Source organism: Tachyglossus aculeatus, chromosome 19, assembly GCF_015852505.1.
Source record: "Tachyglossus aculeatus isolate mTacAcu1 chromosome 19, mTacAcu1.pri, whole genome shotgun sequence".
In the NCBI taxonomy this organism is placed as follows: Eukaryota; Metazoa; Chordata; class Mammalia; order Monotremata; family Tachyglossidae; genus Tachyglossus; species Tachyglossus aculeatus.
The window spans coordinates 19210690-19235588 of NC_052084.1; positions in this window are offsets into that span (position 1 = coordinate 19210690).

A 24899-nucleotide genomic window follows, 5' to 3' on the forward strand; every position below is an offset into this window, starting at 1 on the left:
TGCTACACAGAGAAAATCCCCAGCCCAGCTGAGGAACACTGATTGATGTCATGGTCCTGAGGGGATTAGCAGAGAGCATTTCAACCTTTCCCTCAGGCTTTCCTTGGTCTCCCCATCTGCTGCCCTGCCCTGAGGCTGATCTGTAGACAAGGGATCAGGACCCCCAAGGGGTTGGATCTTGTCTCCCCAGAAACCCAACCAAACGGGCATCTTCCTCACTGAACTGAAGTAGTTGCATGAGCACATACATACAATGACATGCTGAGAAAGAATATCAAGGCTAGAAGCAGCTTGGCCTCATTCATTCATTCAATCATATTTATTGAGTGCCTACTATATGCAGAGCACTGTACAACGCACTTGGAAAGTACAATTCAGCAATAGAGACAATCCCTGCCCACATTGGGCTTATAGTCTAGAAGGGGAGAGACAGATATCAAAACAAGTAAACATGTATCAATATAAATAAAATTATAGATATATACACCTCAAAACAAGTAAACAGGTATCAATGTGAATAAAATTACAGATATATACCTACATACATATATACATAAATGCTGTAGGGTGGGGGGAGGGCAAAGGAAGTGAAACGAGGTGACACAGAAGGGAAGGGGAGCTGAGGAAAAGGGGAGCTTAGTCTGGGAAGGGCTGAGGAAAAGGGAGGCTTATCTGGGAAGGCCTTTTGGAAGAGGTGTACCTTTGGTAGGGCTTTGAAGTGGGGAAAAGTGATTGATAGATTTGAGGAGGGGGGGCGTTCCAGGTTAAAGGTAGGATGTGGGCCAGGGATCAATGGCTTAGTGCATAGAGCATGGGCGTGGGTGTCAGGAGGACCTGGGTTCCAATCCCTGTTCTGCCACTTCTCAGCTAAGTCACTTCACTTCACTGAGAGGCAGTGTGGCTTAGTGGAAATAGCCAGGCTTGGGAGTCAGAGGATGTGGGTTCTAATCCTGGCTCTGCCACTTATCAGCTGTGTGATTTCGGGCAAGTCATTTAACTTCTCTGTGCCTCAGTTAATAATAATAATGATGTCATTTGTTAAGCACTTACTATGTGCAAAGCACTGTTCTAAGCGCCGGGGGGGATACAAGGTGATCAGGTTGTTCCACATGGGGCTAGACTGTGAACTCATCTTCTAGACTGTGAGCCCACTGTTAGGTAGGGACTATCTCTATATGTTGCCAACTTGTACTTCCCAAGCACTTAGTACAGTGCTCTGCACACAGTAAGCGCTCAATAAATACGATTGATAAATACAATTGATTGATTGGGGCTCACAGTCTTAACCCCCATTTTACAGATGAGGTAACTGAGGCACAGAGAAGTTAAGTGACTTGCCCAAAGTCACACAGCTGACAGTTGGTGGAGCCGGGATTAGAACCCATGACCCTGACTCCCAAGCCCGGGCTCTTTCCACTGAGCCATGCTGCTTCTCTCATCTGTAAAATGTAGATTAAGGCTGTGACCCCCACATGCGATAACCTGATATCCTTGTATCTACCACTGCTTAGAACAGTGCTTGGCACATAGTAAGCCCTTAACAAATACCATCATTATTATTAAGTATTATCACTCATATTTATTGAGTGCTTTCTGTAAGATAAGCACTATACTAAGCTCTTGAGAGAGTACAAAATAACGATAGCCATAAAAATAATAACAATAGAATTCCCATTTTAAAGATAAGGAAATTGAAGTACAGAGAAACTTACAGTCACTTAGAAAACAAGTGGCAGAGCAGGGATTAGAACCCAGGTCCTTCTGATTCCCAGGCCTGTGCTCTTACCACTAGCCCATACTGCTTCCCAGTAGAAATTATTATAAATTAAGATTAGCACAAATGCTAAATTAAATGTACCAAGAGCTAAAGCTGTTGGATTGAAGGCTTGCTTTTTGGAAGAGGAAGGTTTTCAGGGAGAGCTTTGGAGATGAGGAGAGTTGTGGTCTGACAGATTTCAAGGAGGAAGACATTCCAGGTAAGAACATGCGGGTGAGCCAGAGGTCAGAGGTGGGAAAGTCACGAAAACCCCTGTGTTTGGTAGGAACAAAGAATGCACGCTGATGGATGGCTTTAAAGTCAATTGTCAGAAGTTTCTGCTTGATGTGGATCAGAATGGTTAACTGTTCTAAGTAGAAAGGCTTGTGTAAAGCAAAGTTTTAGAAAAATGATCAGCCTATCAAGAGCATCTTAAAAGAAATTTCTGAACGAACCCTCTATGTGGTATTGTTGATGAAAACTCATCTGTATGATGGGATCCATTAACATACCTGCTTGGGTTGCCTTGGGCTCTTGAACTGAAAACTTAGCCCTTGTCACAATTCAATGAGGTCTCTGACTACATGAATCACTTTGAGATAACATTGTTTAGTGCTTAAGATTCCATGTGTAGTCAACTCAGAGTGAGTCGTAAACCAGAAAGCTATGAAACAGGATTTTCAGATTAGTAAACTCTAAACTCCTCTAGAGCTACAAAATAACTTGGCAAAACGGGTTTTCATTCACTTTCTTTATCAGAGCTAGAGGTGGGATGTCTGAAGGAACTTTGTGAACTTTAATTTTCTGTCCTCCAAGGATTCTTTCCCAAGCCAACAATTTACTCTTCCTCCTGCCTCAACAACTTCTCAAAAAGAGGTGTGGCCTATTGGAAGTAATAATAATAATGGTATTTCTAAAGTGTTTACTTTGTGCCAGGCACTATGCAGAGCACTGGGGTGTGTACAAACAAATCGGGTTAGATACAGTCCCTGTCCCATGTGGGGTTCACAGTCTCAATTCCCATTTTACAGATGAAGTAACTGAGACCTACTGAAATTAAGTGACTTGCCCAAGGTCACACAGCAGACAAGTGGTGGAGCTGAGATTAGAACCCATGACCTTCTGACTCCCAGGCTTGTGCTCTATCCAATGTGTCATGCTGCTTCTGGAAGGAGCACGGGCTTGGGAGTCAGAGGGCCTTGGTTCTAATCCCTCCTCATTCAATCATATTTATTGAGCACTTACTGTGTGCAAAGTACTGTACTAAGTATTTGAAAAGTACAGTTCAGCAACAGAGACAAACCCTACCCAACAACGGGCCCACAGTCTCGAAGTTTGGAAACAGACAACAAAACAAAACAAGTAAATGGGCATCAGTAGTATTATTCTTAAACACTGTTTTACACGAGCCTCTCTACTTCTTAGAACGGGGCCGGGGGTAGTGGGGGGAGAGAAGAGGGATGGAGTCAGGGTGATGGGGAGGGGAGGAGGAGCAGAGAAAGGAGGGGGGGCTTAGTCTGGGAAGGCATCCCGGAGGAGGTGAGCTTTCAGTAGGGCTTTGAAAGGGGGAAATGTGCTAGTTTGGCAGATTTGAGGAGGGAGGGCATTCCAGGCCAGAGGCAGGATGTGGGCCAGGGTTCGATGGCGTGACAGGTGAGATAGAGGCACAGTGAGAAGGTTAGCACCAGAGGAGTGGAATGTGTGGGCTGGGCTGTAGAAGGAGAGAAGGTAGGTCAGGTAGGAGGGGACAAGGTGATGGAAAGCTTTGAAGCCAATAGTGAGGAGTTTTTGCTTCATACGAAGGTTGATAGGCAACCACTGGAGATTTTTGAGGAGGGGGGTGATATGCCCAGAGCGTTTCTGTACAAAGATAATCCGGGCAGCAGAGTGAAGTGTCGACTGAAGTGGGGAGAGACAGGAGGTTGGGAGATCAGAAAGGAGGCTGATGCAGTTATCCAGTCGGGATATTCACTCATTCATTCAATTGTATTTATTGAGGACTTACTGCGTGCAGAGCACTGTACTAAGCGCTTGGGAAGTACAAATCAGCAACATATTGAGACGGTCCCTACCCAATGAGTGATTGTACTAACAAGGTAGTGGTTTGGATGGAGAGGAAAGGGTGGTTCTTGGCGATGTTGTGAAGGTGAGACCCGCAGGCTTTGGTGACAGATTGGATGTGTGAGGGGAATGAGAGAGCAGAGTCAAGGATGATACCAAGGTTGTGGGCTTGTGAGGCGGGAAGGATGGTAGTGCTGTCCACAGTGATGGGAAAGTCAGGGAGAGGACAGGGTTTGGGAGGGAAGATAAGGAGCTGAGTCTCTTCCACCACTTGTCTGCAGTGTGACCTTGGGCAAGACATTCCACTTCTCTTTGCCTCAGTTCTGTCATCTGTAAAAAGGGGATTAAAAACCTCTCCCTCCAAATTACGCTGTGAGCCCCATGTGGAAAATGGGCCATGTCCAACCTGATTCTCTGAGAACAATGCTTGACTTTTAGTAACTGCTAAACAAATGCCATAATGATAATTAGAATACCTCAGATTTCCATCTTCAGACACAGCCCTTTAAAATATACTGATGATGAGCCTTGCAGAGTGTTCTGTGCACAGTAATAATAAATACCATTTGTAAATTGGTATTTATTCGCTCCTGAGATCGATAATAGATAATAAAGAAACTGGTAGCCAAGAAATACACTGAAGATTAATGTTACAAAGATTTACTATGAAGAGCCTGGAAAAAAATCATGAAAAGTGGACACAAAAATACAAATTGTCAATTCTATGATGTTTCCAGTGACAATGTAAGGGTCAGAAAGCTGGGCAGTGAAAAAAAAAAGCATAGAAAGAGCATTGACTCTTGAAATGTGGTGTTGGAGAAGACTTTTGTGAATACCATGGACTGCCTGAAAAACAAACAAATGGGTTTTGGAGAAAATTAGGCAAAAGTACTCTTTGGAAGGCCAAATGACTCGACTTAGACTGAACACATCATCAGGAGGACTAATTTTCTGGAGAAGACACCAATGCTAGGAAAAGCCCAGGGAAAATGTGGAAGAGGCAGATCAGCAGCTAGATGAAGAGAAACCATAACAGTGATAATGGAAGAACCATTAGCAAGGTAGAAGATAGGGCATTCTGGAGAAAATATATCCAGAGTCACCATAAATTGGAAATGACTCGACAGCGTTTGATGATAGTAATAATAAAAATAAATTGACTGATCAATGGAACCCAGTTAAATTTGGAGATTGAGTTAGGATCTCTTCTGTTTCCTTACAAGAGCCTTATAGTCTGCATGGCTTACAGTCTGCATGACTTAGTGAAAGAGCCCGGGCTTTGGAGTCAGAGGTCATAGGTTCGAATCCTGACTCTGTCACTTGTCAGCTTGGTGACTTTGGGCAAGTCACTTAACTTCTCTGTGCCTCAGTTCCCTCATCTGTAAAATGGGGACTAAGACTGTGAGCCCCACATGGGACAACCTCATAACCTTGTATCTACCTCAGCACTTAGAACAGTGCTTTGCACATAGTAAGCACTTAATAAATGCCATTATTATATTATTATTATTATTCCTGGAATATTTTTTCCCCACCAGGGCCCTCCCTAACTTGTCCTTACCTTGACCCTGCCTCTCCTAAAATCCTCTTTCAGTGATAATCTCTCCCCATGACAATACCATGCTTTTGTATCTTCACCTAATCGGTGGGTGGGAGGGGGTCTGTCAGGCCTTTCTATTACCTCAACAAGAAGGATCATATCAGTCCTATCCTGTCACATTTAGTAATTGCAGCAGACAATTCCCTCCTATTTTAAGGCTTCTCTGTACTTTTGCCTATCCTAATCTCATCTCAATCAGTTCCTCTATCTTTCTTTCTTTCCAGCTTTGATTCCCCACCCCCTCTTCAACTCTTCTGCCTAATCAGTCTTAGCCTGTCCCTTAATCATAGCAGTAGTAAAATAATGATAATAACAACAACAACCATAACAATAATTACTATTATTAGCTCTTAGAACAGTGCTTGGCACACAGTAAGTGTCTAACAAATACCATTAAAACTTGCCACAAAAAACCCTATAACTGCCCCCACTCTAGACTGTAAGCTTGTTGTGGGCAGGGAACATGTCTACCAACTCTGTTATATTTTACTTCCCTAAGCGCTTAGAAGAGTGGTCTGCCCATAGTAAGCATTCAAAAAATATGATTAATTGAATAATCTGCTTCTTGCCAAATCTAACTGACCCTACTCTGGCCTAATCCTCCTGACCTCTCAGCTGCCTTTGACCCTGAGAACTACTTCCTTATGCTGAACACACCATCCTACCTTCATTTTTTCTGACACAGTTCTATCTTACTTCTCTTACCTTTTTGCTTGTGGCTTCTCTGTTTCTTTCTCTGGCTCCTCCTTTGCCCTCCACTACTTTACTGTTGGTGCTCTTCAAGCCTTGTTCTGGTGTTCCTCTTTTCAATTTACAGTCATTCTTTTGGGGGTCTTTCCCATCCTATGCAGATGATTCCCTTAAATCTACCTTGCTAGCCTTGTTCTCTCTCCTCTAAAATCTCATATTTTTTTCTCCTGAAACCAGGACATCTCTACCTGAATGTTCTGCCAGCACCTCATGCTCCATATGTCCACAATTGAACTCCTCAACTTCCTTCCCAAATCTTCACCACTGTCTAACTTTGCAGTCACAGTGGAAAACTCCCATCACCTTCTCCTTCTCTCAAGCCCAAGCACCCTTGACTTCTCCCTCTCTTTTAACCCATGTATTCAAGATATTGCAATATAACATCCATTCTCCCTCCACATTTCCAGACTGGTCCTGGAAGTTGTCATATCCCAGCTTTCCCATCTCTCCCTTCAGTGGTCTAGACTTACCTCTGCTACTTGCATCAATTTTCAAAAATATTGTCTGCAAACATCAAAAACTTTGACAGTTTGCCCATTCCTCTTCACATCAAGCAGAAATTTCTGACCGTTGGCTTTAAGACCATTAATCAGGTATTTCCTTCCTCCTCCTCCCTTCCACCAACTTATAGTCTTCATTCCACACAAACTAACCAATTGTGTCTCATTTTAGTCTTTCCAACCACCAACCTCTTGTTTATATCCTAACAATTATTAACGCCTGAATTACAAGCTTCTATCCTTCCACTTCACATCAGCAGACCACTACTCTCCCTATCTTCAAAGCACTTCTGAAATCACATCTCTAGGAAGCCCAGTAAATTTCTAATCTCCCACTTTCTATCCTCCACCTAAGCCCTTAAGGACTCAACTCCTGTAGCATTTATGTTCATAGTTTTATACTTTATTACTTCCTTCTATCTGAAACGTATTTTAGTGTTTATGACCCTTAAGGGCAGGGAGTCTGTCTACTGACTTTATTACACTCCCCCAAGTGGTGAATACAGAGTCAGGGAGCGCTCAAAAAATACTATCGATTGATGTGATAATCAATATTTTCTCTTATATGGAATTTAGAGTCTGGGGTTCTCAGAATGACTTTTTGGCTGGGCTTCAGATCAAACTTAACTATACCTTGTCTGAGGTTTTACAGAGCACAGAGTGATCACTGCTAATCTTTTTCAACATAAACATCCACTTTGCAACTTGAATGATTTAGATCATATTACTTACTGGATGGCTTCCAGATCTGCACTTGGTTTTGTAGATTTGTCTTCAATCCATTATGTTCTTTGAAGAGGTATATATATATATATATATATATTTAAGTAGAGGACTCAGTGATGGGGACTGAATTTGACGCAAGGGGCTAATGATATACTCAGTCAATCAAATAATGCTATTTATAGAGCACCTACTGTGTACAGAGCACTGTACTAATAATAATAATTGGCATTTGTTAAGCGCTTACTATGTGCGAAGCACTGTTCTAAGCACTGGGGAGGATACAGGCTGATCAGGTTGTCCCACGTGGGGCTCACAGTCTTCATCCCCATTTTACAGATGAGGTAACTGAGGCCCAGAGAGGTTAAGTGACTTGCCCAAGATCACACAGCAGACATGTGGCGGAGTCGGGATTCGAACCCATGACCTCTGACTCCAAAGCCAGTGCTCTTTCCACTGAGCCACGCTGCTTCTCTAGTACTAAGTGCTTGGTAGAGTGAAATACAATAAAGTTAGTGGACATGGCCCCTAACCTTAAGGAGCCTACAGTCTAGTGGGGGAGATAGATATTAAAATTGATTATAGATTGGGAAAGATGAAAGTACGAGGAAGTGTTTATAAACCACTGTGGGTCTGGGGGCCAGGAGGTGAGGATTAAAGTACTTTGGAGGGGTCTACACCCAAGTGTATTGGCATCACAGAAGGGAGGGAGAACAGGTTGGGGAAATGAGAAGTTAATCATGGAAGGCTTCTTGGAGATGTTATTTTAGGAGGATTTGGAAGGTGGGGAGAGTGGTGGTCTGTTGGATATGAAACAGGAGGGAGTGTGTTTAAAGAAGCAGAGTGGCTTAGTGGAAAGAGCATGGGCTTGGGAGACAGAGGACATGGGTTCCAAGAAGCAGCGTGGCTCAGTGGAAAGAGCACGGGCTTTGGAGTCAGAGGTCATGGGTTCGAATCCTGGCTTTACCACATGTCTGCTGTGTGACCTTGGGCAAGTCGCTTCACTTCTCTGTGCCTTGGTTACCTCATCTGTAAAATGGGGAGTAAGACTGTGAGCCCCATGTGGGACAACCTGTTTACCTTGCATCTACCCTAGAGCTTAGAACAGTGCTTGGCACATAATAATAATAATGATGATGGCATTTCTTAAGTGCTTACTATGTGCAAAACACTGTTCAAAGCGCTGAGGGGGTAAGCACTTAACAAATACCATTATTATTATTATTCCAGGCAGGAGGGAGGACATCCATATACTTCCAGACCTACCTTGTCTGCCTACACTCATACATCATCATCATCATCATCATCAATCATATTTATTGAGCGCTTACTATGTGCAGAGCACTGTACTAAGTGCTTGGGAAGTACAAATTGGCAACATATAGAGACAGTCCCTACCCAACAGTGGGCTCACAGTCTAAAAGGGGGAGACAGAGAACAAAACCAAACATACTAACAAAAAAAATAAATAGAATAGATATGTAAAATTAAATAAATAAATAAATAAATAGAGTAAAAAATATGTACAAACATATATACATATATACAGGTGCTGTGGGAAGGGAAGGAGGGTAAGATGGGGGGGATGGAGAGGGGGACGAGGGGGGAGAGGAAGGAAGGGGGCTCAGTCTGGGAAGGCATCCTGGAGGAGGTGAGCCTCTCAGCTAGGGCCCTTGAAGGGAGGAAGAGAGCTAGCTTGGCGGATGGGCAGAGGGAGGGCATTCCAGGCCCGGGGGATGACATGGGCCGGGGGGTCGATGGCGGAGACAGGCGGAGAGCGAGGTACGGTGAGGAGATCAGCGGTGAGGAGCGGAGGGTGCGGGGTGGGCTGTAGAAGGAGAGAAGGGAGGTGACGTAGGAGGGGGGGCGAGGTGATGGAGAGCCTTGAAGCCGAGGGTGAGGAGTTTCTGCCCTGATTGCGCAGATTGATTGGTAGCCACTGGAGATTTTTGAGGAGGGGAGTGATATGCCAGAGCGTTTCTGGACAAAGATAATCCGGGCAGCCACATGAAGTATGGATTGAAGTGGAGAGAGACACGAGGATGGGGGATCAAGAGAAGGCTGATGCAGTAGTCCCAGACTGGGATAGGATAGAGCTTGAATGAGCGAGGGTAGCGGTTGGGATGGAGAGGAAAGGGCGGATCTTGGCATGTTGTGGAGCTGAGACCGGCAGGTTTTGGTCACGGCTTGGAATGTGAGGGGGTGAATGAGAGAGCGGAGTCGAGGATGACACCAAGGGTGCGGGCTTGTGAGACGGGAAGGATGGTAGTGCCGTCAACAGAGATGGGAAAGTCAGGGAGAGGGCAAGGTTTGGGAGGGAAGACAAGGAGTTTCAGTCTTCGACATCGTCTGAGCTTTAGGTGGCGGGCAGACATCCAAATGGAGATGTCATGAAGGGCAGGAGGAGATGCGAGCCTGGAGAGAGGGGGAGAGAGCAGGGGCAGAGATGTAGATCTGCGGTGTCATCAGCGTAGAGATGATAGTTGAAGCGTGGGAGCGAATGAGGTCACCCAAGGTGAGTGCGTGTAGATCGAGAACAGAAGGGGGACCAAGCACTGAACCTTGGGGAACCCCCTACAGTGAGAGAATGGGAGGGGGAGGAGGAGCCTGCAAAAGAGACTGAGAAAGAACGACCGAGAGACGGTAAGAGGAGAACCAGGAGAGGACGGAGTCTGTGAAGCCAAGGTTCAGATAGCTGTTGAGAAGAAGGGGGTGGTCCACAGTGTCAAGGCTGCTGGAGCGGTCGAGGAGGATTAGGACAGAGTAGGTGCCGTTGGATTGGAAAGCAGGAGGTCATTGGTGACCTTTGAGAGGCAGTTTCCCGTGGAGATTTAGGGGACGGAAGCCAGACTGGAGGGGGTCGAGGGAGAGAGTTGTTATTTGAGGAATTCCTAGGCAGCGAGTGTAGACAACCTGTTCAAGGAGTTTGGAAAGGAATGGTAGGAGGGATATGGGACGATAACTAGAAGGTGAGGGTGGGTCAAGAGAGGGGTTTTTTTAAGGGATGGGAGAGACATGGGCATGTTTGAAGGCAGAGGGGCCGAAGGAACCAGTGGAAGACATGACCGCGGTAGAAGATGGGAAGTTAAGGAGGGGAGGAAGGGATGGAGCGAGAGATTTAATGAGATGAGAGGGAATGGTGGTCAGAAGCACAGGTGGCCGGAGTAGCACTTCGAGAGGAGGGAGGAGAGCTCCTCTGAGGACACTGCTGGGAAGGATGGGAGAGTAGCAAGAGAGTGTTGAGAGCCGGGGGGGATGTGAGAAAGGGGGGAAGAGATTTTTGGGGAGGGTCGGGACGATGGATTTTAATTTTGTTAATGACAGTAGGAGGCCAGGATCGTTGGGGGTGAGGGAAGGAGGAACATAGAGGAGGAACATGCTGCTTCTCATACATAGAGAAGCAGCATGGCCCAGTGGAAAGTGAATGGGCCTGGGAGTCAGAAGCATTGGGTTCAAATCCCTGCTCTGCCTCTTGTCTGCTGTGCGACCTTGGGCAAGTCACTTAACTTCTCTAGGCCTCAATTCCCTCATCTGTAAAATGGGGCTTCAATACCTGTTCTCCCTCCTATTTAATAATAATAATAATGATGGTATTTGTTGAGTGCTTACTAAGCGCTGAGGTAGATACAAGGTTATCAGGTTGTCCCACGTGGAGCTCACAGTCTTAGTCCCCATTTTACAGATGAGGGAACTGAGGCACAGAGAAGTGAAGTTACTTGCCCAAAATCATCAAGCTGACAAGTGGCAGAGTCAGGATTCGAACCCATGACCTCTGACTCCAAAGCCCGGGCTCTTTCCACTAAGCCATGCAAACCGTAAGTCTCATATGGGACCTGATTAACTTGAATGTAACCCAGCATTTAGTACAGTGCTTGGCTCATATGGGACCTGATTAACTTGAATGTAACCCAGCATTTAGTACAGTGCTTGGCACATAGTAAGCACAAAACAAATACAATTATTATTATACTGCACAGGTTGCTGAGAGGACTTAAGCCCTGTATTGAGAGTATAGAGTTAACACCCTTTTCATGAAAGCATCATTAACGAGTCATTAAACATTCCAACTCAGCCTGCAGCTCTATTGCTTAGTCACCCATCCTTCCCACCTCTCTCCCACATAATCACTGTTTAACTAGCTCAGCCATTGTTTTATTTCTACAGCAAAAAAAACAAAGAAAGTAATTTGTAAATATTGACTTAACAAGGGGTGAGTTTCAGCTCCCTTTTACTTTGGTACAATTCAGAAGGCTCCTTGGGCTTTTATTACTACTGTAACCCTGTTCTGCAAAAGTATCCCCTTGAGGAAAATAGGTGACAGTGAATTAAACCAGTTGGTGCATCTGTAATTGACCATTCTGAATCTCACCAGGTACTAGTGGATACAAAGATGTGGGAAATACTGTGAAAGCACTGATTGCTTGGTTGGGATTTTCCTCATTTCCAGGAATCATTAGGGTGCAAAATACACCGCTTTGCCATTCCATTTTGGAAATCTAATCAAGGGGTTTCGGAGATTAGGGTTTGAGGGATTAAACTGGAACCCGAAGAGTTGAGGTCAGTTTAAAGAAAAGTTTCCCCCAAGTAAAAATGAATAAGCAGTAGATTAGTGAGGGAGCCTGGAGAATTTTTAAAAGTCTTTAAAAATCAAATGTTTTCTCTTCATCTGTAAATGGGAATTGCAATCAATTACGGTTGTACCCCTCTCTTTGACTCTGGGGCCCATGTGGGACAGAAGCTGTGTCTTACCTGATTAATTTGTATCTACTCCAGTGCTTTCATTCATTCAATTGTACTCTGCTTACAGTGTGCAGAGCACTATACTAAGCACTTGTGAGAGTACAGTATAACAATAAATAGACACATTCTCTGCCCACAGTGAATTTACAGTCTGGAAGGGGAGGCAGACATTATTATAAATATAATTACAAATACGGATATGTGTTATGATGCTAGTTTAGCACATAATGCCTAACAGATACTACAGTTATTATTATTATCATCATTATTATCTGTGTGGAATTTTATAGCCCTGGTCACAGGCAAGAGAACAGACTAATGGATTAATCAAGATCTTTTCCATCCCTGAAGTTCTAGGTTTCCCTGAGGAGATGGGGGGAAATTTAGTGTTTGAACTCTTTAATCTGTTCAGTTCACCTACTGGGATTTAATCAATCAAGTGGTAAGCAGCGGGACCTAGTGGAAAGAGCCCAGGATTGGGAGCCAGAGGACCCGGGTTCTAAACAAGCTCTATCGCTTGCCTGCTGTGTGACCTTGGGTGAGTCACTTCACTTTTCTGGGCCTCAGTTCCTCATCTCTATAATGGGAATTCAATATCTGTTCTGTGAGCCCTAAGTGTGCCAGGCACTGTGTCCCACCTGATTACCTTGTATCTTCCCAGCACTTAGAACAGTGCTTTGCACATGGTAAGCACTTACCTCATGCCATTAAAACAAACCAACAACTTCAGTTCACTGTGGGCAGGGAATGTGTCTTACTGTTACATTGTCCTCTTCCAAGTGCTTAGTACAGTGTTCTGCACACAGTAAGCACTCAATAAATACGATTAAATGAATGAAATATACACAGAACCTGAACCTAGACTCCTCCTCTGTCCTCTGCTTCATATCCCTTAACCTCAACTTCACCCTTTCATTTCCTCCTCAGGCTTTTTGGTTTGCCTGCTTTGACCCACTGAGCTCTGCTCCTTTGCTCCCCTTCCCATCCATGCCTTCCTTTCCCTCGGGAGATAATAATAATAGTAATAATTCATAATGATTATGGTATTTGTTATGCACTTACTATGAGACAGGCACTGTACCAAGGGCTGGGGTGGATACAGGCAGATCGGGTTGGCTACGGTCCCTTGTCCCACATGGGGTTCACAGTCTCAATCCCCATTTTACAGAAGTTAAATGACTTGCCCAAGGCCACTCAGCAGACAAGTGTTGGAGTCAGGATTAGAACCCATAACCTTTTGATTCCCAGGCCCGTGCTCTAAGCCTGCCTCCCCTTCACCAGGCTTCCCCATTTCCTCTGTCTTTCAGGCTTCTCAGGCCAAACTGTAGCACACCTGGAGAAGCAGCATGGCCTAGTAGATAGAGCTCGGGCCTGGGATTCAGAAAGACCTGGATTCTAATTTTGGCTCCACCACTTGTCCGCTATGTGACCTCGGGCAAGTCACTTCACTTTTCTGAGCTTCAGTTCCCCCATCAGCAAAATGGGGATTAAGACTGTTAGTTCTACGTGGGACAGGGACTGTTTCCAACATGATTATCTTGTGTCTACTCCAGCACTTAGTATAGTGCCTGGCACAGAGTGAATGTTTAACAAATACCACAAATGCAAATACCACCCACTGCAAACAGACCTGGAAAGTCAGGGAGGTGGGCAGTTGAATTCGTTGTTCAGTCAGTCAATCAATCAATGGTATTTATTGAGTGCTTATGGTAGTATACTCTTGGGAGAATATAATGGAGAAGATATCAATCACATTTACTGAGCACTTACAGTGTGCAGAGCACTTTACTAAGCACTTGGGAGAGTACAGTATAACAATATGACAGACGCATTCCCTGCCCACAAGGATCTCCCAATCCAGAGGGACATGCAGACATCAAAATTATTTATGGGTGAGCAAATATGTAAGTGCTATGGGGCTGGGGGAGGGTTGAATATCAGAGTGCTAAGGGGAACCTAAGCCTAAGCGTAGAGGCAAACCAGAGACAGAGCTTAGAAAGGGAATCAATCAATCAATCAATCATATTTATTGAGCGCTTACTGTGTGCAGAGCACTGTACTAAGCGCTTGGGAAGTACAAATTGGCAACATAAAGTGGGAAGTGGGAAACCAGAGGCAGAGCTTAGAAAGGGAATAAATCAATCAATCAATTGTATTTATTGAGTGCTTACTGTTTGCAGAGCACTGAACTAAGCACTTGGGAAGTACAAGTTGGCAACATAAAGTGGAAAGTGGGATCGAAGGTAGTAGGAAAGGTGACAATGTGAGTTGGTGGTTTGAGTAATAAATAATCATTACAGTATTTGTTAACCAAGTGCTTACTATGTGTCAGACACTGAACTGAGGAGCAGGATAGATACCATCAGATCAGACCCAGTCCCTGTCCCAACTGGGATTTACAGTCTAATGGGAAAGGAGAATAGTTATTGAATCCCCATTTTACAGGTGATGAAACTAAGGCACAAAGTGTTTTTTTGTGGTATTTGTTAAGCGCTTAGTCTGTGTCAAGCACTGTTCTAAGCTCTAGGGTAGTTACAGGTTAATCAGGTTGGGCACAGTCCCTATCCCATGTAGGGCTCACAGTCTAAGTAGAAGGGGGAACAGGTATCAAATCCCCATTTTACAGTTGAGGAAACTGAGGCCCAAGGTCACACACACCAGGCAAGTGATTGAGCTGGGATTAGTACTCTTTCCATTAGTCCACACTACATACCTAATTAATCGCTTAATAATAGTAATTGTAGTATTTGTTAAGCACTTTCTGATCTCATTCATTCATTCATTCAATTGTATTTATTGAGCATTTACTGTGTGCAATAAAGAGAGACATTCCCTATCCACAACAAGCTCACAGTCTAGAGAATCTACCCTACCCCAGTTCCAAGAACAGTACCTGGCACATAGCAAGCACTTAACAAATATACTACTACTACTACTACTACTACTACTACTAATAATAATAATATAAACCACAGCATTTGGCCAGATGGCCTAAAAAAAAGAGAGAGTTTTCAAGGGATTCTAGCATCAATAGATCGGTAGGTAGTATTTCTTGAGTGCTTACTATATGCAGAGCACAATACTGAACACTTAATAATAATAATGGTACTAGTTAAGCACATATTATGTGCCAAGCACTGTTCTGTGCGCTGGAGTAGATTCAAGTTAATCAATAAATGGTATTTATTGAGCACTTACTGTGTGCATAGCACTGTACAAAGTACTTGGGAAAGTACAACACAACAATGTAACAGACACATTCCCTGCCCACAAGTTAATCTTATATTATACTTGGGAAAGTACAATATAAGAGGTTGGTAAATTTGTTCCCTGCCCACAAGGAGATTACAGTTTCCATGGAGGGGGAGACGGACATTAATATAAATTATCAATACATACATAAGTGCTACTCTGCTAAGAATCAATGCCTTATGGTGGCAGGAGAGTTTGCGTACGTCGATGAAGCTTAGAGCTATGCCACTGAGAGATACTCTTTCACTAGGGTTACCCATAATGGAATGGTCTAAGCCAAAGACAAAATCGATTCACCCATGCTGGGTGACAGTGGTGTGGGTGAGTGAAAGGAGGATGATCGGATCATCAAAATATGGATCAAATGGCAGAGACTCAAGTTTTTACTGCTCCGAAAAAGGCAATGGTAAACCACTTCTGTATTTTTTAACCAAGAAACCTCTATGGACTACATGCCAGAATGACTAAAGATGAAGATAGGACATTCTGGAGAAGATCTATCCATGGAGTCGCCATGACAACACACAACCACATAAGTGCTGTGTGGAGCCAAGGGTAGGGTGGATAAAGGGTGCAAATAATAGCAATAATGGTATTTGTTAAGCGCTTAATTACATGCCAGGGACTGTACCAAGCGCTGGGGTGGACACAAACTGATTGTGTTGAACAGAGTCCCCTTCCCACGTGGGGCTCACAGTCTCAATCCCCACCCTACAGATGAGGTAACTGAGGTCCAGAGAAGCGAAGTGACTTGCCCAAGGTCACACAGCAGACAAGTGGCAGAGTCGGGATGAGAACCCATGACCTTCTGACTCCTGGGCCCGTGCTCTATCCACAAAGGCGACAAGGAAGGGAGTGGGGCGAAGAGGAAATAATAGTAATTATGGTATATCTTAAGCACTTACTACAGACCAAGCACTCTTCTAAGCACTGGGCTAGACACAAGGTAATCAGGCTAGACATAGTCCCTGTCTCATGTGGGGCTCACAGTCTTAATCTTCTAACTTTCTGTCTCTCCCCACTTCAGTCTCCTTCCTCACTTCCACCAAACTAGCACACATCCCCGCTTCAAAGCCCTAGTGGAAGCTCACCTCCTCCAGTAGGCCTTCCCAGGCTGAGCCCTCCTTTTCCTCTGCTCCTCCTACCCTCCCCATCACCCCGACTCCCTCCCTTTGCTCTACCCCCTTCCCTGCCCCACAACACTTTGTGTATATATGTATATATTTATTATTAAATTTATTTTACTAATGATGTGTATGTATCTATAGTTTTATTTATGCCTGTTTACTTGTACCTGTTTTATTTTGTTGCCTATCTCCCCCCACCCCCCTTCTAGACTGTGAGCCTGTTGTTGGGTAGGGACCGTCTCTATATGTTGCAGACTTGTACTTTCCAAGCACTTAATACAGTGCTCCGCACACAATAAGTGCTCAATAAATGAATGAATGAATCTATCCTGGTAAATCTATCCTGGTAACATATTGGCTTTCTGCTTCTTTGAGAAAAAAATCTGGAATCTTCCTATTTAGATATCAAGCGCCTTGTTGAACAGACATATAATAATAATGGCATTAATTAAGTGCTTACTATGTGCAAAGCACTGTTCTAAGTGCTGGAGCACTGTTCTTGTATCTAACTTAATTAATATGTATCTACCCCAGTGCTTAGAACAGCACTCAGCACACAGTAGGTGCTTAACAAATACAGTGAAATAAAAGTGTAGGCCAGATAAATCTGTACTGCACCAACTTTCAGAACAGGCAAACCAATTTGTTTGCACCACTTTCAGAGTAAGTTCCCTCATCTTTCACTCTCCAGACATCGTGGTTGGCTATCTTAAAGTAAACATGCCAACTAGAATTTGACCACGCTAGATTTTAGAAGGTTTTTGATGAAATTGTTTTTTAAAAGTTTTCATTCTCAGTACTTCTAGGCTCTGTGAATGTGAAATTCATCCCAAGTGGATTGAAAGGTGAGACAATACACTTAATCCTCAGGGAAAATGGAGGTTATTTATACTCGTATCAGTGGAGCCAGTATTTGTGTGTTCAAAACAAGTTGTGGCAAGGGTAAGGATTGCTACACTTTTAAAGACAGGACGCTGAAGATTTGTTCAATATTAAGCCAGTGTTTCACTGGGACATATCTTTGAGGACTGTTCATTCTTATTTGAGTTCAACGCTGAGATTCTAAGAGTCAGAAGTTGATCGTGTTTTCCTTAGTTGCTTCTCCCTGAATAGCCATTATGTCTCTTATCTCTCTAATAGTATAACTTCCATCTGTTCCTTAATACTGGCAGTTTTCAGTCTTATCTTTTAAACCATCTCCAAGAGCACTTTTGCAAATGTTATCCCAAAAGGACTTGGCCCTCTTAGGAAAATAAAAGGCCAGCTGCAAAACCATTTAAGTCTGATTGGGTGGGTTCACCTTCCAATCTATAAGGTTTCGGTGTTGGGGCTTTTTTTTAATTTACATCTCAACTTTCAGCCATCAGGTGGACACCACATCCCCCTGGATAGTGTGACATTTCACTAGATGTCTAAATGCTGCTGGGAGGTCAGGTTTATATTCCCAGCCAATCTTTCCGGACTTGCAGAAATGGAATGTCTACATTGGGAAGGGGCCTAGTGGAAAGAGCAAGAGCCTGGGAGTCAGAGGACCTGGGTTCTAATCTCAGGCTCTGCCACATGCCTGCTGTGTGACCTTGGGAGAGTCACTTAGCTTTTCTGTGCCTCAGTTACCTCATATGAAAATGGGGATTAAAGATTTATTATCCCTTCTACTTAGACTGGGAATCCCATAGAGAAGCAGCGTGGCCTAGTGGAAAGAACACGAGCGTGGGAGTCAGAGGATGTGGGTTCTAATTCTGGCTCCACCACTTGTTTGCTGTGTGACCTTGGGCAAATCCCGTACTTCTCTGAGGTAACTTTTAAGTTACCTCATCTGTAAAATGGGGGTTAAGACTGCAAGCCCCACATGGGACAACCTGGTTACCTTGTATCTACCCTAGCACTTAGAACAGTGCTTGGCACACAGTAAGCGCTTAACAAATATCATAATAATTATTATTATGTGGGTCAGGGACTACATCGGACTTGATTATCTTGTATCTAACCCAGTGCTTAGTTTAGTGCTTGATACATAGTAATTGCTTTATTAATATTATTAATAATAATAACTCCACTTCCCTGATAATGGGGGCACTGTATTATGTAGGGGGTAAGGAATGTTTCCCCAGTATGTAACTATTTAAAGTTTTCCTTATGCTTTTTATTTAATTCTCATTATAGATAGATGATAGATTACCATTTTTGAAGATGACGTGTGTGAATCATTTAAAGACAATCAATTCCATATTATTCCCAAGAAAATATAGCAGAGAAAGCTTTCTAGCTCCTTCCTCAATCAGGGAGAACATCTGAATCCTTAAATCAGGCTCTTTGGAATGTGAGCTCCTAATGGGCAGGGAACGTGTCTACAAACCCTACTGAATTCTCCCCAAGTGCTCAGTACAGTACTGTCCACACAGTAAGCACTCAGAAAATACCACTGATTGACTGACCTGCATAAAGTAAGAGGCTTTCCCCAATTAAATACTCTTTTCCCTGGCTCCCTCTCCCTTCGGTGTCACCTATATACTTGGATCTGTGATCTTTGAGCATTTAATATTCATTCAACCCTTAACACTTGTGCACATATCTATAAATTATTTATTGATATTAATGATTGCCTCACGTCTAGTCTGCAAACTCACTGTGGACAGAGAAGCAGCCTAATGGATAGAGCATGGTCCTGGGAGTCTGAAGGACCTAGGGTCTGACCCTGACTCTGCCACTTATCTCCTGGGTGACCTCGGGCAAGTCACTTCACTTCTCTGAGCCTCAGTTCCCTCATCTGTAAAATGGGGTTGAAGACTATGAGCCCCATTTGAGACATGGACTGTGTGCAACCCGATTTGCTTGTATCCAACCCAGTGCTTAGTACAGTGCTTTGCACATAGTAAGTGCTTAACAAATACCACAGTTGTTATTTTTATTATGTCTACCAACTCTTTTGTAATGTACTCTCCTAAGCTCTGTACAGTACAGTGCTCTGCATACTGTAAGGACTCAATAAATACCACTGATTGATTGCTCTGCATACAGTAAGTGCTCAATACACACAATTTCTAGCTCCTTGCTCAAATGGGGAGAACATCTCAGTCGGTCAGTCAGTGACCAGTTGAGAGAGGGCAGGTTGGAGCCAGGATCAAAGAAGAAGGGGACAGAAGAAGAGTAGTCATGGTCTTTGTTAAAGTGCTTACTGTGTTGCCAGGCACTGTACTAAGCACTGGGAATGATACAAGCAAATTGGGTTGGACACCGTCCATGTCCCATGTGGGGCTCACAGTCTCCAATCCCATTTTATAGAGGAGGTAACTGAAGCCCAGAGATGTGAAGTGACTTGCCCGAGGTCACACCACAGACAAGTGGTGGAGCCGGGATTAGAACTCATGACCTTCTGACACCCAGGCCCGTGCTCTATTCTATGTGCCATGCTGCTTTCCCAGCAGTCTAGAGTAGCCTTCAGAATTGCCTGGGCCAGGGTCTTGCCTCAGTTTATCCTGTGTATCCTGACCCTGACAGTGGCTCCTCTTTCACTACACCTGCTCCAGAATTCAGAGCTGCATTTCAACACTAAATGAGTCCCAGGGAAGTCATGGGCCAGATCAGCAAGTTGTGGGAATACTAAACATCAGATCTATTTTGAATTTTCATATTTATTGAGCACTTACTGTCTGTAAGTGCTCGGAAGAGTACAATATATCAGAGTTGGTAGATATCTTTCCTGCCCACAGTGAGCTTACAGTCTGTGGGGGTGGGGGGAGAGATGTGAATATAAATAAATAAATTACAGATATGATAAATGAATTATGGATATAATAAATTACAGATAAAATAAAATAGTTACGGATATAATGAATTAAGGATATAATGTATGAAATTACAGAAACGATCAACTCCCAAGGGGACAGCTTCCAGAAGGGAAGTACCATGGACTGGTGAAAGGAGTAGAAGCAAATATGCCTAGATATCTTCTGTCACTGTTTTTCTCTTTTACCTGGAATAGAATATGACAATTCATGAAGAAGCCATTGGGAAAATCATGTTCGAAACAAAATCCTGGCAACTAAGTTTGTTGTTATTGTTCCAACATGGAAGGGAAGCATTCCACTAAATTTGCCTACTTTAACAGATTGCTGAGGGATTGGATGGGGTGGGGAACGGTGGGAACTAAAACTTCTGAAGCAGTGGAGAGTGCACTCTGCTTCTGTTTTACATGGAACATTTGACATTCATGAAGAACCCAGTGGGGATATACTGATATAACAAATTAGGGGTATAATGTATGAAATTACAGAAAAGATCAACTCCCAAGGGGGCAGCTTACAGAAGGGAGCAAACTTCTCTTCACTCTGCCAGTTTGCTGGCTGTGTGATCTTGGGCAAGTCATATCACTTCTTTGTGCCTCAGTCAGTCAGTCAATTATATTTATTAAGTGCTTACTGAGAAGCAGCGTGGCTCAGTAGAAAGAGCATGAGCTTGGGAGTCAGAGGTCATGGGTTCAAATCTGGCTCAGCAAATTGTCAGCCGTGTGACTTTGGGCAAGTCACTTATCTTCTCTGGGCCTCAGTTACCTCATCTATAAAATGGGGATTAAAAACTGTGAGCCCCACTTGGGACAGCTGATCACCTTGTATCCTCTCCAGTGCTTAGAACAGTGCTTTGCACATAGTAAGCGCTTAACAAAGGCCATCATCATCATTATTATTATTACTGTGTGCAGAGCACCTTATTAAGTACCTGGCAGAGAACAATATAACAATAAACGGACACATTCCCTGCCTACAATAAGCAGACAGTGTAGAGTTTCCTCTTCTGTAAACTGGGGATTCAATCAGCCTGTTCCCCCTTTTACTTAGACAGAGAGCTCCATGTGGGACATGGACTGTATCTGACCTGATTACCTTGAATCTACCCCAGTGCTTAAAACAGTGCTTACCATGTAGAAAACCCTAAACAAATACAATAGTAATACTAATAATATTGAGTAGCAAACTGCAGGTGTGAGATGCCCTTTAGACTTCCTTGAGGACAGGGAACGTGTTTGTAAATTCTGTTGCGTTGTACTTTCACAAGTGCTTAGTACAGTGCTCGACCTTAGTAAGCACTCAATCGATACCATTGATCGATTGATTCATCAGATTCCTACAGTGTTGGCAACAGGCACTGCTGTCTCTTCAGCAACGACCAAACAACAGTGAAGCAGAGAACAGAGGAGCAGTGTGACCTAGTGGATAGAGCACAGGCCTGAAAGTCGGAGGACCAACGGTCTAATCCTGTCTCTGCCACTTGTCTGTTGCTGTGTGACCTTGGACAAGTCACTTTACTTCTCTGGGCCCTTTTATACCTCAGCTATAAAATGGGATTAAGACTGTGAGCCTTGGGGATGACTGTGCTCAACCTGATGAGCTATCCCAGTGCTTAGTGCAGTGCCTGGCACGTAGTAAGCGCTTATCAAATATCAACCTCCAACCCACTTATGTAGGACGTAAGCTTTTTGTGGGCAGGGAAAGTGTCTCCTATGTTGTGTTGTACTCTCCCAGATGCTTAGTACAGTGCCCTGCACTGTGATTGCTTGTTTGAATGACTTTAACACACGGTTTGAGAGCAGGTTGGAAGTGGGAACGGCTATTTTAGAACCCGTGGAGTGTGAGCTTCCCTTTCTCTTTTTCGGTAGAGGCAACTGACAACACTGAAGCCATTCACACTTCTTTCTTTGTCCAGTCTCTATGGAACCAGAAGAAGTTATTGTGTGGGTGGCAGAGGAGGAGAGAGAGCAGAACAACAGAAGCAGAAGCAGCATGGCCTAGTGGAAAGAGCACAGGCCTGGGAGACCAAGGACCTGGGTTCTAATCCTAGCTCTGCCACTTGTCTGCTGTACGAACTACGTATGATCTATGATCTGTATATATGTTTGTACATATTTATTACTCTATTTTACTTGTACATATTTACTATTCTATTTATTTATTTATTTTATTTTGTTAATATGTTTTGTTTTGGTGTCTGTCTCCCCCTTCTAGACTATGAGCCCGCTGTTGGGTAGGGACCATCTCTATATGTTGCCAACTTGTACTTCCCAAGCGCTTAGTACAGTGCTCTGCACACAGTAAGCGCTTAATAAATATGATTGAATGAATGAATCTAGGATAATTCACTTTATTTCTTTGTGCCTTGGTTGCCTCATCTGTACGTTGGGGATTGAAGACTTGTGGGGCAGGAACTGTGTCTAATCTTGTATCTGTTATAGCTTAAAAATGCCATAAAACGGACAAACAAAAAATAACAGTGTCACCAGCTCAACAATGGTGGCCTGCCCTTCATTTTATGAGTTGCTAATTCACATTGATCTCAGTGAGGACTGGTTTGAGAGGCCAGAAAGAAAGGAGCAAGCGCAAAAATGAGAGGATTATGAACCTGGAGAATTTTTTTAAGACACAAGTTCAAGAGGGTTCACCCTAATGATTACCCATAATAATAACAATATTTATTAAGCACTTGCAAAGTGTCAAGCACTCTGTGCTAAGTGCCGGGGTAGATACAAGATTAGATCCTGTCCCTGTCCCAATCTGGATTCACAGCCTAAGAAGAAAGGATCTTAGGAATCGCATCCCCATTTTATGGATCAAAAAACTGAGGCATCAAGAAGTGAGGTTACTTGTCCAAGGTCACACAACAGGTATGTGGCGGAGCCAGGACTAGAACCCAGGTCCTCTGACTCCCAGGCCTGTGATCTCTCCACTCAGCCTTGTTGCCCTTCCTTCTTACTCTGTTCCCCTCCTGACCCAATTCCAGAATGAAACCCACTCTCACCCCCATGCCCTCCCTTTCCCTTCCAGGACACCGACAACTACTTACATTTGCTCATTCCTCACCCTAAGGGAACCCACTCTTTCCTGGGCCTGGGATCCTGTATTTTTTGTTTGTTTGCTTGTTTTAAGGTATTTGTTAATCTCTAACTCTGTGCCAGACCATGTTTAAAGCACTGAGGTAGGTACAATAAAATCAGGTCGAACGCAGTCCATGGCCCTCATGGGGCTCACCGTTTGAATCCCCATTTTGCAGATGAAGGAACAGAGACCAGAGGAGTTAAATGACTTGCCCAAGGTCATGCAGCAGACTAGTGGTGGAGCCGGAATGTAGAAAACAGGTCCCTCTGAGTCCCAGGCCCGTGCTCTATCCACTAGGCCAGACTGCTTCTGAGATTAGTGACCTTTGTGCAGTTAGCAGCGTGACACATCCTTCGTCTCAGCGAGAGCGGGAAACCTAGGCTGGCAGAGAATGGCACCAGAGCCCAGGAAAGCAAAGCAAAGAGGAATGCCTGCTCAACCAGTTCTTTTCTATGACATGTCTATGGATTTCCTCACCCACCTAACCAGGTGGGCTGTTTTGTGTTTTAGGAAACAACTAGGTAGGAAAGATTGTCTTCCTGGAGTCTCTTCTCCCAGGTGAGATCAAATTAATGCTCTTCTCTGACTTGGAAGAGTTTCTTCTACTTTCAAAGGTCTTTGTATTGACCAGGAGCTGGGCCAGAAGGGGCTGGAATGAAGGGACTGAGGGGGTCCAGGGTCTAAATTGAGAGGGGTGGGGGGTTGATAATAATAATAATTATGGTATTTGTTAAGTGCTCATTATGTGTCAGGCACTGTACTAAGTGCTGGGGTGGATACAAACAGCATGAGAAGCAGCATGGCTTAGTGGATAGAGCATGGGCCTGAGAGTCAGAAGGTCATGGGTTCTAATCTTGGCTCTGCCACATGTCTGTGGTGTGACCTTGGTCAAGTCACTTCACTTCTCTATGCCTCATCTGTGAAATGGAAAGAGCACGGGCTTTGGAGTTAGAGGTCATGGGTTCAAATCCCTGCTCCGCCAATTGTCAGCTGTGTGACTTTGGGCAAGTCACTTCACTTCTCTGTGCCTCAGTTACCTCATCTGTAAAATGGGGATTAAGACTGTGAGCCCCCCGTGGGACAACCTGATCACCTTGTAACCTCCCCAGCACTTAGAACAGTGCTTTGCACATAGTAAGCACTTAATAAATGCTATTATTATTATTATTATTATTATTATTATTATTATTATTATTATTACTGAGACGATGAGTCCCATGTAGGACAGGGACTGTGTCCAACCTGATTGGTTTGTATCCACCCCAGAGCTTAGTACAGTGCTTGGCACATAGTAAGTGCTTAAAAAATAACTTAATTTATTATTATTATTACAAGCAAATCAGGATGGAAATAGTCCCTGTCCCACATGGATTCACAGTCATTTTACAGATGAGGTATCTGGGGCCCAGAGAAGTGAAGTGACTTGTTCAAGGTCACACAGCAGACAAGTGGTGGAGCTGGAACTAGAACCCAGGTCCTTAGAGAAGCAGTGTGGCTTAGTGGAAAAAGCAAAGGCTTGGGAGT